Here is a 15578-nt window from a genome sequence, read left to right as displayed (position 1 = left end):
TTTTTTTTTTTTTTTTTTTTTTTTAAATATCCTAGACTTGTGCACTGGAGTCATGACCGAAAGCAGTACAGTTTATGGCAAGACTGCTATGAAGGGAGATAAATAAAAAGCCTGATAATGCAGAGGCAGAAGTAGCCCTTTTCTATATCTAAAAGGGACTGAGGTGGCCATTTGGCTCCATTAAATCTGTTTCTTCTTTTTGTTGAGCCTTGAAAAATAAATAGCAGAGTGTCCCCCTGGATCACTATGGTGATCTGAGAAGTTGTGTATACTGCTCTGTTGGTGTGCGTTTATGTAGGGGAAAAAAAAAACAAAACAAGAAGCCTACATGAGTGCCTTCTTTTGTGTTTTTAGAACACTTTTTGACATTGATTTGCCTGCATTTGAATATTCTCCTTTATATTTCCCACCTCCTTGAAATGTTCTCTATTCATTCTGCGAGTGACCTGAGCCTTGAGCTCCACCAGTTCATTGGGATTTCTGGAAAATACTAAATTAAAATTCTAGAATCAAACCAAAATCGTATTTTAAGACGTGCTCAGCCAGGACCAAACTACCCCAAACGACAGATACTTCCACCTTGCTATTTATACAATAGGCATCTGCCACTAGTTCCTCTCTGCCACTAGTTCCCAAAAGAAAAAAAGACAACAAAGTTAAAAGCAGCCTTTATATATTATATATACATATTTTTTATATATATATATATTTATTTATTTATATATACACACACACACACACATATATATGATGTCAGGCACTCTCAGCAGCCTAGTAAAGCATAATAAAGTTTGGAGACTGCTTATCACTTTAAGACTTTAAGATTCTGATTGGTACTATTTTGCCTGTTAGAGAGGAGCCAGGAGATAAAGAGACCAGGGAGAAATGTAAAGGAGAGTTGTACCCATCTCCACACACTTTGGGGGCCATATATTTATATATTTGAGGTATGCAAATTGGATGTCTGGCAGTAGTAAATGAAATCTGGTGGCCACTTATCATGTATTTCTTTGTAGAGGGGAGGAAATCTTTATTTTTGGCTTGGGAAAGAATAAAAAGAGGTCAAGCAGTGTCTCTTTTCTTCCCAAAAGAGTGCAAGTCCTGTTAAACAAGTAAATTTTCCACAGGAGGCTGGAGATAGTATAGCTGCTTGGCCTCCCTCTACCTCTTACATTCACTCATTTTAGAACTATATTCACATATTTGTCCCTGCAAAGCCTTCACCGAACATTTCACATCAGTGATCAGGCTCAAAACAGCAAAAGCTTCATGGAAAACAAAAAGAAACAAAAAATTAAACTGCCCCATCGACTCAAGTGGAAGTCGCCATGGGGTCCTTATCCCATCATATCTGTTTATAATCACACCTTGAGATGGTAAGGGAGAGAGTTATTATTTCCTGGTGATCTGCAAAGGAAGAGCTTTACACGAGAGCAGGACGTTCCCGCAGGCAAGGACTAAGCACATGAGGTGGAGGACCAACATTTCCCTGACACTGCGAGAAACCAAGGCCAAGAGAAACAATTTATCCACTTTTCCCCTTCTGGTCAGTGCCAAACGTTTGCTCTGCTGCATGGAAATTCTGGGCATCCCTTACTCTATTTATCCACTAATTCCACAAACTCTTTCCGTTTCAAGAATTTTATCTCTAACAAGTGTATTTTATGCTTTCCGTAGACACATTTTTGCATAACTCGCTGCCTTCCTTCTGAAAACATACCGTTATTTTCTTCCCATATATCTGCATGAAAATAATACCATAGATTCTTATTCCTTTCCCATTTGTAATTAAATATGATTATTCTTCTTATTTTTTTCTTAAACTTTTAATCTCTGGAAAGAAAAAAAGAAAAAACCCAGTCTCCATTTCATTGGATGTGGCTGGCGCTTTGCCAACTATTTTACAACACTGGAAAAAAAAATGCAACTCTGAACCTTCTAAAAATAAAATGGGCAGATTAAGTTTAGCCCAGAGAAACTTGCAACAGGCAGTGGATTTTCCAAAACAGCCTTGTGTATTTTATACAGCGTGTAGCTATAGGAGGAGGGAATAAATCAAACAGAAACAACAAAAACCACTACAAAATTATTAAATTATTTTCACTCTCGTGCTTGGCTAGCTACACTCCCACCTGTCTTTAAGCTAAATTGTTTTGTTCTGTTGTGGTTCAGGGTTTTGTCTCCAAAACTTTTATTTTTTATGCCCCAAGTGGAGAAATCTCCTATGATCTGTAGCTCGTTTGCCAAGAAATGGAGTGCACATCTGTAATATATTACTTAGGCAAACTGAGTACAGCCAGCCAGCAGGCAACAGCTTGGAAAGTTTCTCTACCTGCTGAAATTCATCTTCTTGCCTAGCTTGGGGCTCTCCTGCAGCAGGCATGTCCTGAGCACGTCGCCAGCGAGAGTGGAGCATTTCCCCGTTAATCTGACAAAGCAGCGCATACCTTCAAGCTTTTGAGTCATGTTAAATTAAATTTATTGGTATGTTATTACCAGTAATACTTGTCTATATGCACATATGCATAAAAGGATCTCCATGCAATGTTGCGGACCTTAATTTGGGCAGCAGGGTGGTCAAAAAAGCTCTAGTATACAGCAAAGCATTTTTTAAAAGAATGTAAGCAGTGATGGCTACTGAGCAATAGCAAGATGGTTTAAAGTCATAAGGAGAGTTTGTCTTCTCACAGCTATTTCTTTATTGGAAAACGTATTGGACTGAGGATTTCATAGCCTTAGACAKCAAGGAAAACCAAAAGTACTAACCAGTGTGGGGCTGCTATTTAATCCTCCTTGAAGGTTTTTATCCCATTAAAAAGGGTTTTATTCCATTAAAAATACTTTGGGGGCCAAGGAAGTTTGGTTTAAGTGCAACATCATAGTCAGGATGCCTAGCAGCCAGGTCATCAGGCACCCAAAGGCCACGAATTAGCCTTCTAGCATAGTCCCAATGCATGTCTTCAATACTCATCTTGTTGTTTCCTTTACTCTCCATACAAAGCAATATCAAGTTATTGGGGAAAAATATACAACTGCAGGGCTTCTTTACTGAGAAAATCTCCCTTTTCTTAGGAAATCTGGTGTAAAATAAAATTTTATATATCAAAGGGTCGCCTAAAACTTCAGGATAAGCTGCTGCAGTCTGAGAAAGGCTCTTCTGCTGTCCATGTCCTGGCCCGACATGTCCAGCTCCTTTCTACTCCTCCCAGCGCCTAGTGCCTCTCCTTTTAAGCAGTGTAGTGACTAATTGGAAATGCATTTCAGTTCTTCAGAAGCAGCTTTTCCCTTCCTGCTGACCAGCCAAATGTTTTAAAGTTGGCAAGGCGCTGCTTAAACTTGGGAGTTCGAGCACTCGTTTGTGGCCTAGATATGTGATAAAATCCGGCTGAATCTAATAACTCCATTGTAAAAAAAAAAAAAAAGAAAAAGAAAAGCCTGATATTAGAACTGCTATGAGTAAATCCAAGCATTACAAATCTCTGCAGCAAGTCCTTTCTCCCTTGGCAAAATGTGTGATGTGGGAGACAAAGAATTGCAAGGCTAAAGTTTAAGAAAACGCACAAAGTCACGCGCCRGCACCTGAACAGAACCGCAGAAAAAGCAGGCGTCGATCCAAAAGAAAATTACCCTGGGGGAGACTGTGGTAACTGAAATACCCTGGGGACATCAGCAATCACTGATTCATGGCCAGGCATTGACCAGAGCCCCGGGGCTCAGAGCATGGTCTCATGCGGAGCAACTGAGAAGTTGCCTTCATCCAGCAGCCACAGTGACTGAGTGGGGTTTATTTCCCTGCTAAACAGCAGGTGCGATTGCAYGAAGCCCGCACTTTAATGGTTAACCGTTAATCTTAAGTCACAAAAATGCACCTTGTATGGGTCGACGCCTCACTTTTACAAAGCCTACAGAGACAGACTTTCAAGAGAAGATATTTTTCTTATGTGGATTGCGATTTTAATGGATTTTCAAGTGCTTTCAGATTTTTGCTTGTGACAACCACAGCAATAAAAAGCTTCAGGAACAAAGCTGCATTTTTGTGCCTCTTCACCTGCAGAAAGTGACTGTTACAGYGTGCTTTATTACGGGAGAAATGCTTCCCAGATCCGCAAAGACACGTCTTTCACCAAACTCCCATCACCCTAACTGTTTTTAAGGTATTTGTCAGTTACTTTAAACAGCACATCAGCCAAACATTTGCATCCTATGCTAAACTTCTTTTAAGTCTACTGAGTCTCTTTCTTTGATAGAGCACCGAGCTTGGGCCACCCCAGCTGCCCCTTTGGAGCCCGAAAGAATGAAAGGGAAGAAAAGCTCCTTGTACTTGCCAGGGATTTTCCAAAAGAGCTCGTGCACACCCCAATCTGCTCCTTTCATTCCTTTCGGGGGAGTCATGGGTCAAATTTGGTGCAGCAAGAAAGAGCAGCTGTTAACCCTTCCAGCACCACTCAGGATGTGCAAGCAGACAGTGTCTGGCTTGGCATTCCTAATCCCTTGGTGTCAGGTTTTATAGGGAGCACCAAGAAGTCCTTGTGAGTCCTCGTGAAAAGGTTGTTGTTCTAGCTGCCTCTGTGACATAGTCCAGAAAACAAAACCTCCAGTGATGACCTTAATAAGCACTTATTAAACTGTGTTTTCGCATGGACCACAGCTGCGTTTGTACAGTCCGGATGCTGTCTCATACAGCGCTGAAATAGGAATATAAGTTAATTAAATTGTACTGAATGCAAACTGTGAAATGTTTAGGAAAAGATTTCCAAAGGCACAGAGTGGCCCCAAATCCGTAGGCATCTTTAACAGATTCTTTAAATGTCTGCCTCCAGTTTTCTAACCACTGCAGAAGTTCAGAGAAAAGGATGGTTACTGGTAAGGAACTAGATGGAGAAGTTTGGTTAACCTCTCGTAGTCTTCTTGATATTGAGAAAACATTCTTTTAATGTGTGTCCTACTTTCCCAGCTGGGACAGACAGACACCACCCCAGCAAGGCATAGAGCAGAACACTAGGAACTGAACAGAAGAAAAAAATTGGCAGCTTTATGAAATTCTTTCCTTTCCAAGATTGTTTTAAGTCTAAATCAACTGAAATACTAGTTCATCATTCAGTGTAAAAGAACATGATCGGCTGAGACAGATGGCTTCTGCCATTTCAAAAATTTAGGAGTTACCATGGCGAAACGAGAAACCCCTGAAGCTTTAAATGATGGTCACCTAGACCGTATCCTTTAAAATAAAAACTAACTCAGAAGTTTTGAAGACTTGGGGAGGAATAATGGGAAAATACCAAAGTGAATAATGCTGGAATTAAGCAAATGTTGAAATAAGTTTACGTTTATGAGCTTTATATTGATGCAACTAAATTGAGGCCTAKGCTTTCGGAAGTGTCAGCCACAAGGACATAGCATGTGTTTATAACCTTTAAATAGCAGAGGATGCTATTTACATAGATGGTCACCAATGAGAACTTACATCTTGCTATTGAAATAAGGATGTCAGCACAAAAGTCGAGAAAGTACATTAGATGCTTGGGCAGACGTATACATGTTTTATGTAAAGACACGGAAAAATATCCTCCTAGCCTAGGTATGAACTACAGCAGTACAGTGACACATTCCAGATTTGCCAGATTTGCTGGAAATGACATTGTTTCACCTTTCCTTCCTAATACAAATGCAGGGAAAAAGAAGAGATATTTTTACACTATAACAGCTGACAGAAGATTTTTATAGACACACACACACACACACACACACCCCCCAAGCCACATACACAAAACAAAACAAAAAATAAAAACAAACAAATAAACAAAAACACAGTTAAGTGTGTTGATCCTGAGCATGTACCTCCCCTGGAGCCTTCGAGCCAAGTGCTTGTCTGAATACATATGCAGAAACATCAACAAACCCACTATGTACAAACAGAGCATCATGGATCACACAGAAAATATCTGTCACTGTCTTTGTAAAAAACAGCCACCACATTATCCCTGTGAAAACAATCTATAAAGTAATTTCATAATACTATTACTTCATCAATAGAAAKTTGAAATTAAAGTTAAGTCTAAAGTGCAATCATCCATATAAAATACTCACTAAAAAGTCCTTTTTTTTTTCTAAATGAGGGGAAAGAAGATAAAATATATGATATTGATATTTATTAAATGCAATTATTTCCCCTTATCATAAAAATATATTTTTTTCCTGAAAATAAGTACTATGCTCTTTCTGCTTCTGAGAATTTTTCAGTTCAAGAAAAGCTTCAAATTGTTGTTCATTCATTCCTATGTTGACTGTTCCGTTACTTCCTACTTCTCTTCATGAAAGTTTAAAACTTTTCAAAGTCTTAATAGCTACTGTATCCCAAATTACGTTATTTTATACACAGCTCATCTACACGCATGCAATTTGTTCGCTGGAGTTCCTTCCATTCAAAAATACCAAAACCTTATGTCATTATTTGCTTTCTTGTTGACATCATTTACACAAGTACTGTAGTGATTTTTCTTCTAGAAGAGACCTAGTCCGGTCTATAATTCCAAAAAAGACAAATCCAGGCCTCTATGTTGAAAATAAAGCATTTTTTTTTACTTTCTAAACCTTAGGCATAAGCATTCRCTGCCTCATTTGATGGGGACCAACCAATAAAAACTGCAAAAAGACTTAGACTAATAGAAGCAGCTTTCTCGAGCACGTCTCTGCCTCTAGACACTGCATATTTTGAAAGCTTCATATTGGATGCTTTGGTCTATGGAACAGCAAGAAAATATCCTTGTTTTGCCATTTGGTTGTTTAATCATTATAGGTTCGTCAAATCTCTAGTTTATTGGAGGCTGGATGAAACCACKCGTTCTCTGGAAGCTGCATGAGTTGCTGAATACTCTTTGGGAAACTTGGCTTACTTCCAAGTGAAGGAACAGCCCATGTCCCTGGTCCTGGTATCAGTAGATCATCTTGGGTGGCCTTCTYAGGTTTCATTCAGCTGCCCTTGTCTGCTGGAATTAGTAAAGGACTAAAYTGCAAATTGCACCTGGCTGTTCCACATCACCCAGGAAGACTTTCTGTCTCCCTCCGAGGGAGGAGAAGATATGGTAATTTTCATAACAGTTTGAATAGTTTATGCTCCTTTTGTTTAGTTTGTGCCTCCTCTCCAAATGAGAAATTCCAGCTCTTAATTGTTATTCCTTATCCAGTAACCTGAAAATCTTTTTAAGACCCAGAATTTTCCTGTTGCAGAAATAGGTGTCTTAAAATTTCCCAGGCTGTTTCTAGATATCTCCAAATCTTCTTTTACTTTTTTTAATACTAGCTTAGGAAGAAGTTCATGAATGACTCCAGAGGATCCTTTGAAAATAAACTGAAAGTGAACTAATTGTGAACAGATTTTAATTTGCTATGGAAGACTGAACTCTCTATTACTAATTTAAGCAATTTAAAATTTATCTCCAGGACTTGAATCATTTCTCTCTTTCAACCTTATTGAAACTTTGACACTTCTTTTCAAATTATGCACACTGCAGCTAAAACTCATATTCCATGTTGCCGCTAATGGGTTCATGCTTATTGTTGACATTACTGATGGAAAAACAGAGTCTAACAYTCTTCCCCAAAAAACAAATATCCTTGCTCTGGCATGTTAATTGGCCAGTTCTCAATCCATTTAACTTGAGATCTATTGGGTATGAAGAGTGCTGAGGAGTACTAAGTGAAGAGCCTAAACCCAGTATAAGAGCACTGAATGTGTGCTGTTAATTTTCCCTTGTAAGGTCATGAAAAAATGGAACAAGGTATTTTTCAGTGGAATTTCTGGCTTTCATTAATTACATTCCTATTAGTCAAATATTTTACTGCCAATTGCTCAACGTCTTTTCTGTCATTTTGCCTATGATGACAGAATGAGCAGCCAGTTCCTATGTGGGGCAGTGAACCTGCCCTTTTTGAATGCTGGCATGAAGTTAACAACRTCATGGTCCAGTAAAATTTCCTTTCAGTGCAGATTAACCCGGCCTGCTTATTTTAAACAGTCCATTCCAACAAGATGTTTCTAGCAGCCAAAGTTTTTAATGAATTTGAAACTCATTCCATTATCCCGAGAAGATGTGAGCAATCACTCAGCTACTTTTCAGATACAGAAATGAAATATTTCCCATTGAAGAGAAAAATGTATTTCTCACCTCTGTCTTTTTTTGCACCACTATTACCAGCTTTATCTCTGTCTGTTAGAGTTCATACCTAGAGGATGATATGAACACCACTGCATGTCTATTAACTATTTTAAGATAGTTTGCAGTATACACCAATGTGGTAAGCAACTTTTTGTCCCTGCTCATACATAGGGAAAGTCTGCCAGCTCTCAATGAGGCAAATTGCTACTTCCCAGCTCCCATATGGCTATTCTACTCTGCCCTCAGAGGTCATGGCCATTAGCAGAACCACCTGAACTGACATGTGTGTCACTGCTCAAAGTCATGTTCTAGCAAAACTGATGTTGTGGGAAGATGTCTTGATCTGGCAGTAGGGCAGCTTTTAGATATCTATAATTGAAATGCAACCCCTAAGCATGAATATGCTACAAATTCTTTAATTTTTGCTCCAGTTGCTCTAAATTCTGGCACGGGAATGGAGAAATAGTGCTTGTGACTTCATCAGCCTTTGAACTTGGCAGTAAGGAGAATGTTACCACAACCAAAGAAGTGTTGAGAATCATGACTTATTCTGGAGCTCTGCTCTGGGGAGGAGAAAAGATAAGGTGCTTCCTTCTCTGCAAGCACTAGCTGGAAATTTATTGGGTGCTATCACCTATCGCCAAGAAGCAATAGTTCAGTGCACTATGGATACTCTCTGAAAGCCTGCCAAATGCTTTTGAACCAAAGAAATAAAAATATAGATCGAAGGTGAAGGAAACTGCCACTGAAACTATCTGCAGCAAATATAATTAAGAAAATGAACACTGAAAAAATAAACTAGTRAATAAAAATACACTGCCTTTTTAGAAATTATGTCATTTTCAATAATACAAGACAAAAGATCCCTGAAGCAGGAGGTGCCCACCATGATATAAGAACTACTTTTAAGTAAATGGTATGTCCCAGAGGCAAAAGCTATTATGGCCTTTGCAGTAACAATACTAGCATGTGGCAAAAAAAATATTCACGATCCCCTGAGCTAGAGCACTGCTTAGTGTGCTTTTTACTCCTGGCACATCGTCAGGTTCTTCTTCTTAGTCCATCAACTGTAGGTCTCCCCTCAACCTCTTGGGCTTCTTTAGCACAATTCAATATTATTTTGGAGATTTTCATTAGCCTATATTTCTCCCTTTTTCATTTTCTCTCTGCATATCTCCAAATATCTTTAATTGCTGCCTGTACCACTGAGATGGCAGAATCTTTTAGTCAAAGGTGTTTTTTTYCCTTGCTGGGGCATTATGATAATCTAATGAACTGTGAATAAAGAGTTTCCTATTTTCCAATGTTTCATTCATAATTTTCCTCCTGTAGAAAATTCTCTCTTTTAAAGCACCAATATGTGTATGACTAGCAGGGATGTACTCATTTTGCTGTACTGAAGGCAATCACATCACGATCATTCATCCTTAGGCAGTGAGTAACTTCCAGTCTAGTGACAAACTCATCTTTATCCAATAATGTGAAGTCCAGAATAGATTTGTTTTGCACTGAGTGCAATATAATTTATGTTTGAAACTACTTTATTTAAAACAAACACACAAACAAGCAAACTGCCATCAATACTCTGCTGYCAGTTGCATGAAATCAGCAGCCATGTCCCCATAAACTGAAGTCTCTCACAACACCAAGTTTCTTCTCCATACCTTACTAACAGGTACTTATCACATCTTAGTGCTCTTAGTACCAAGTACTTATTTGATTCTATGAACATGCACAGAGCTTCACTCCACAGATACTGTGAACATATCCTACTATCATCTATTAACTCCTCAAAATCTATCTCTCTTTCATGAGCTTTATTTCTAGTAAGCATACTTTATGCTCACTATATATCTGTTTTTTTTTGTTGTTTTTCAGACTCCTCTCTCTGATTAAGCTAATCTGACCACAGAACTGATCCTGTTTTTGGCAAGAAGCTTGACTAGATACCTTCTAAATACCTCTTCCAACCCAAATTATTCTGTGGTCCTAAAATCCTCTCCAATCACATTTTCTTGCCCACTACACCTTTAGTAAATTGACTGTGAATAGATATCCTCAATTTCTGATTATTCAAATTATCTATTTTTCAGTAAGACAACTGTATCATGCTTTTCYGTATACTCTTGATTTTGAATTACAAGGCAAACACTGGTATGCAATTGTTAGAAAATATATTAATTTCACATTCGGTGCTGCCCAGGTTGCATAGTGACCACTGGTTTGGAGTTTGCACAGTTGAGGTTCTCAGGATATCCTCCTAGCTAGATTAAARACCATTTGGCTACTCCACCGTTATTTGACTGCCAAGTTAGTTTTGTGCTGCATGGCTTACTAGCTCAGTGCAGGCTGAGCTAACCAAGAGATTGCTTTCAGAGCACCAGTATGGCCAGCTGTCTTGTGGAGATCGGGGCGAGACAGACCTCCAGTGCTTCTCAGGCCTCCTGTGGCTTCCACAAACTTGGAAATCTGTCCTTCTTTCCAGTGTACTGAAAGCTCATATTTCTGCTATGCCTTCTGTAGCCAAAACGGAATTGTGCTCCTGAGATTGCCTGACCCAGAAGTTAGCAGGGCAAACATATCTGCTCCCTTGCCTCATTCCAGGTCTCCAGGAGCACAAGCTGGTGACTAACTTGTAGAAATGAACTGATGGTGGAGGAGCAGCACTGGGAAGACACAGAAGCTGAGGCCCAAGGTTGTAAGAAGATGAGTCATTTGAGCCAGGCACAAGCTTTCCCCTATCACCTCGCCGCCTCGCGTGAATGGAAGGAGTTTCTGAGCCAGACCATCTGGATGACTTGGTTGGAGCCTTGGCCTGTGGAGAGGACTTGGGCTGCCTGCAGTGCCTAGCAAAAAGCAAAACAACTTGCTCTGCAGCACTTCCTCCAGCATGCTCACCAGCAGCCACCAGCTGATTTCATAACAATGAGCATTTCCAATGACTAACTCTAATTTCTACTAGATGGAGGAATGGAAAAAATGACTCACATTTGATTAATGAAGATGACATCATGAAGAAATTTTCACTATGAAGACAATGATGTCAAATTTGATCTGCAAAAGCATTTAGGATCCACTGCCTGAAAGTAATAAAATTTGCCAAGGAAGACACAGCAACGGTTGTGTGAATTCACATTGCCCTCCTGTTCTCATATTACTTGACTACATTCAAAAAGRATCTAGGAGTTAAAGTTAAAATGGAAATTCATAGGATAGGTAACTGAACAAACAGGTCCAGAACAACAGCTCCAGAAAATGTAGATTTGCAGAGCTCACAGATCTGTATAAAGATCCCAAAGATAGTATCTTCATGTATCTGATTTCTAGTGCTATATAAATATTCTCAAATTACTGTGGTCAAAATTGTCATTTGTTCCTTTATGACAAGGCAACTAAATTTCTAACTTTTATAGCTCCCCCAATTACCACTTTCCATTAGCCCCATTACACATCTAGCCATTTTTTTTTCCTAGGATCATTCAGCATTTTTCAGTTTYGAATCACTCAGCAATAAAACATACAATGGAGAAAAATTGGCAATTGTTGCACAGAGTTACGCTAGTTATTCAGGAAAGAGTGAATCTGTCCTGTACTAAATATATCCTAAAAGGAGAAAAAAAAAATCTTAATTTTTTTTTTTTTGTTAATGTGGCCATGCCTGTTACCCCAAGTAAAAAAACCTCTCTGCCTTATAGTATTGTGTTGGCTATGTAGTCAGTAAAAAGAATTAGAGCATTGAGTTGACACAGATATGATAAAAACGTTTGGCTAAAACAACAAAGGATTCCCTTTCTAAAAGGGAACAAAGAATGCTTTCACAAAGCTTAAAAATAAATTACAAATTTTCTTCTATACACTTCCCATATGCATTTGTTCCAAGTCAACCCTTTTAACTATAGGCCTGTTGATTTCATCAAAATCGTGATGTATACTTAATAAAAACAGTTTTCTTATTTTTTCTTTTCGAGGCTCAGGTTTTCTAAATTCTGTAGAAATTCTGATTGGATGAGACAAACACCACCAGCTCCTTCTCTTGGAGTCTTGTGGAAGATGACTGTGTCTACCTATATTGGTGGAAAATGAAATAACTTGTATATGTAGCTTTCAAATCTCTTGAAGTTTGAAAATTATGGGCAGGAAAATTGCTATACAAATCAAAAAATGGAATTAGCTTTTCTGAAATCTTAAAGTAATAGAAAGTTTGGAAAATTCAAAAGAAAGAGACTACTGAGGCCAGGGAAATCATCTCTAGTTTAAACAAATGTCATAAAAATGCATTTATTAGAAGTACAACATTAGGAGTATCCCATATAACTAACTCTTCCCCTAACATTCATGCCAAATTATTACACGTAGTGGATCCATGCTGTACAAGGCGTCAAGAACTGAAAGTAATATAGGAAATATAGAAATTTTGGAGATGGAGATTAGAGCACAAAAGCCTCAAAATGAAGCCGGGCASTGGTGCATATCCTAATTAATTTGTTAATTAGCTCTATGAAGATGATGCCCAGTTAACAGCATAGAGTTACCCATACTTTGCCTGTTGCAGTGGCTGTAAGCAAGCTTAATGCATAGCCTTAAATACTTCTCCCTACAGACTTTTTCTTTTCTAAATAATTAACTGAGGGAATTTAGTGAGCACCCATATGGTTATTTTAAAAGCAGAAGTACAAAAATATCAAAGTCACAAAATAAAAATCATTTCAACTGGTCTCCATCTGGCAATTTTAATAATGGAAATATAAAGTTACAAAACACGCCTGCTATCCAATACTTGTATGAAAAGAAAAATCCTTGTTAAACAACTTAAAAAAAATCTTGTAAAATCAGTTTAGTAAAGAGTTTAGCTGAGTCTCAAATAAGAATTTCCACATGAAAACAATCCAGGTCACATGTAGAATAGAACTGGAATAAAATTTTTCCTCCAAACTTTAGGTTTTATGACAATATATTTATAACTGACTGCAAAACTAACGTTCCAATACATAGATTAACAACACCAACCAACATTAGGTCACCCTTCTGCTAGGGTGGAGACTGTGGCTGAGTAAGGATATTTCAAAAATATCTTCTTCTGCAACTGGTTATATGATCACAAAATAAAGTTTTTAAATTCCTTGATTCTCAGAAACATCACTTTGTTTTGACTAAAGAGAAAAAAAGCTCAATGACTACATTAAACTGAATCCTATGCATAAGTTTTGAATGAACATATTATATTAAGAAACATGGATGCTAAAACTGTAGATGCTGCAACATTTAATGCAATGCATTCTCTAAGTTAGCCCAAAACATGTTCACAGTGGGTTAGGAATGACTGTGGTCTACATTTCTCATCTTTTTTCTTTTTTTCTTCTTCCCACTTCTCACTTTTGTTTTGTTTCACTTTGAATACTTCACAGTGTTTGTATTTTGAAAGCTGGCCTATTTTCCCTTAGAAAGCAGCAGATTCAGTTTGTGGTATAAATGCTAAATCAGCATGTGTCAAACTTGTTAAACCTTTTTTATGCCAAGCCTTGAAGGACCTGATAAAATAAAGCTGTAAAGATATACATTTTAATAAAACATTATTCATGCACTGTTAGTCCACAAAATATTCTTATGTACTATACAGAAATGAAAAGCAACATTTCTCTGGCCTAAAGCTAAGTTTTTATGACTCCCTTGGTAATTTCCCCATTCTTTAAYGCTATTTTATTTATTTATTTTACAATAAGCTTTCAGAAAAGGGATGGCATTTTTCCATTTTTCTTGACACATTTTCATGTTTTTTTGTTTTGTTTTGGTTTTTTTGCCTGACCTTTTGCATCATCTATAGGAAGTTTAATAGTGACATGGAAAGTAAAAGGGATGAAGGGCAGATGCTAGAAGCAGTATGTTCTGATCAAAACCTATACGCAATAGCTCTGCTGAGGGAGGAAGTGTGGTTATACGGTTGAGATACCGGCCTGGGAATCAGGAGATCCAGATTTTCTTCCTCAGTTTGCCTGACCCCTCTGAGTGATACCAGCTTTATGTTTGCTCAGTGGAAATGATAATATTTGCTTCTCCCAATCCTTTGTCTATTTAAATGATAGCTGACTTGACACTCCTACCATCTCTTAATCTGATGTGCCTAATCAAGTAGCACAATCATACTGGCTGAAGGATTTATATATCAATATAATGTGATAAATTCATGTTAGTCATCCAAATATGTCGCTATAGTATGTGACTCTGTCATACCATAAGGCTGAGAAAGAAAGCCTTGAGACAAAGCACAGTGTGTCTAAGTGTTAAATCATCATGCAAGCTTTGGGGCATCCTGGATGTTCAAACTGTCTTCATCCTATACCATTTGTAATGATGTTCTTTGATAGATGTATCAAATTGTAGGATAGATGTTTAAAGCTTTTTTGCCCTCACTCAAGAAATCGCATTTATTGGTATGTTTTCACTTACTTGAACTCTAGTCAAGCTTTCCAAACTTCTGGAGAAAAGGCAGGAAAGTTCCCTGGAAGTCTTGTTCAGTGAGGTTTCTCCTACAAAGGTCTCTCCACCAGTGAGGAACAACAGCCATTATCAGTAAGTCAAGTCCTACTGGATCCCCCACTGGATGCAAACTTTTTCCCTTCTAGTTGCCTGGAAATCAGTAAAACCTTCATGATTCTTGGCTACTCCTTGTGCCCTGCTGGCTCACTCTGTGGGTCACTACTGTTTTCTCTAACCGACCTGAGATATTTCACCACAATGTGGACTCTCTGAAGGGCTCTGAAGGATGTAAACTGGTCAAAGTGTCAAATACAGCTCTTTGAAGAGCTCCTTGAATTTTGCAGTCTTGTTGCTGGCTCAGTGACCAGCAATCAAGGTCAACAGCTGGATCAATAAGGAGAAGTACAGGAAGAAAGAACAAGTCTGTGCCCAGAGGCAGTAAGAACCAGTTGCTGTGCAAATATTAAGGGCTATAACTGGCTTAACTGTACCACCATAAAGAACCAAAAGGACTGCAGGAGATGATTATCTTTAATACAGCATGACAAAGTATCACTTTCTCGTATTATGCAAAAAAATGAAGTGAATGGAGAAAGAGGATAAACTGCTGCTGGGAGCATAGYGTAGCTCCTGTGCTGTAGGCCCTGGTAACACAAAGCAACTTATTCTTTCTTTATCTCCCCATGCCTGAGAGTACTTTTTCCTGTCTTGAAGGAGCCCCACTGTTTTTCCGTGCCTTCCACACCTGCTCGCTTCTTTGTCTGCTGTGCTACAAAGAAAAACAATAAAAAATTTGAGGCACAAAAATTCACGTATTTTGGCTCAGAAGCTTGTGGACAGGGAAGAAAGGAAAGATATATATATWTTTTTCTTAGCTGATGCTTGGGTTCCTCCTTATGCAAAGGGATTGCTTAGACAGGAAGTTGAAATCCGCAGCCAACCATATTT

The 15578-nt window shown here is 38.3% G+C and overlaps 1 protein-coding gene across 1 annotated transcript in view; it reads right to left on the bottom strand.

The window, feature by feature from the left end:
* CELF2 (CUGBP Elav-like family member 2) overlaps positions 1 to 15578 on the bottom strand; it is a 380720-nt gene that overhangs the window by 315207 nt on the left and 49935 nt on the right. The gene's annotated exons all lie outside the window — the stretch shown is intronic.

The sequence above is a fragment of the Nothoprocta perdicaria genome, unplaced genomic scaffold, assembly GCF_003342845.1.
Source record: "Nothoprocta perdicaria isolate Ctin4 unplaced genomic scaffold, notPer1 scaffold_127, whole genome shotgun sequence".
In the NCBI taxonomy this organism is placed as follows: Eukaryota; Metazoa; Chordata; class Aves; order Tinamiformes; family Tinamidae; genus Nothoprocta; species Nothoprocta perdicaria.
This window is presented reverse-complemented; position numbering and strand designations above follow the sequence as displayed.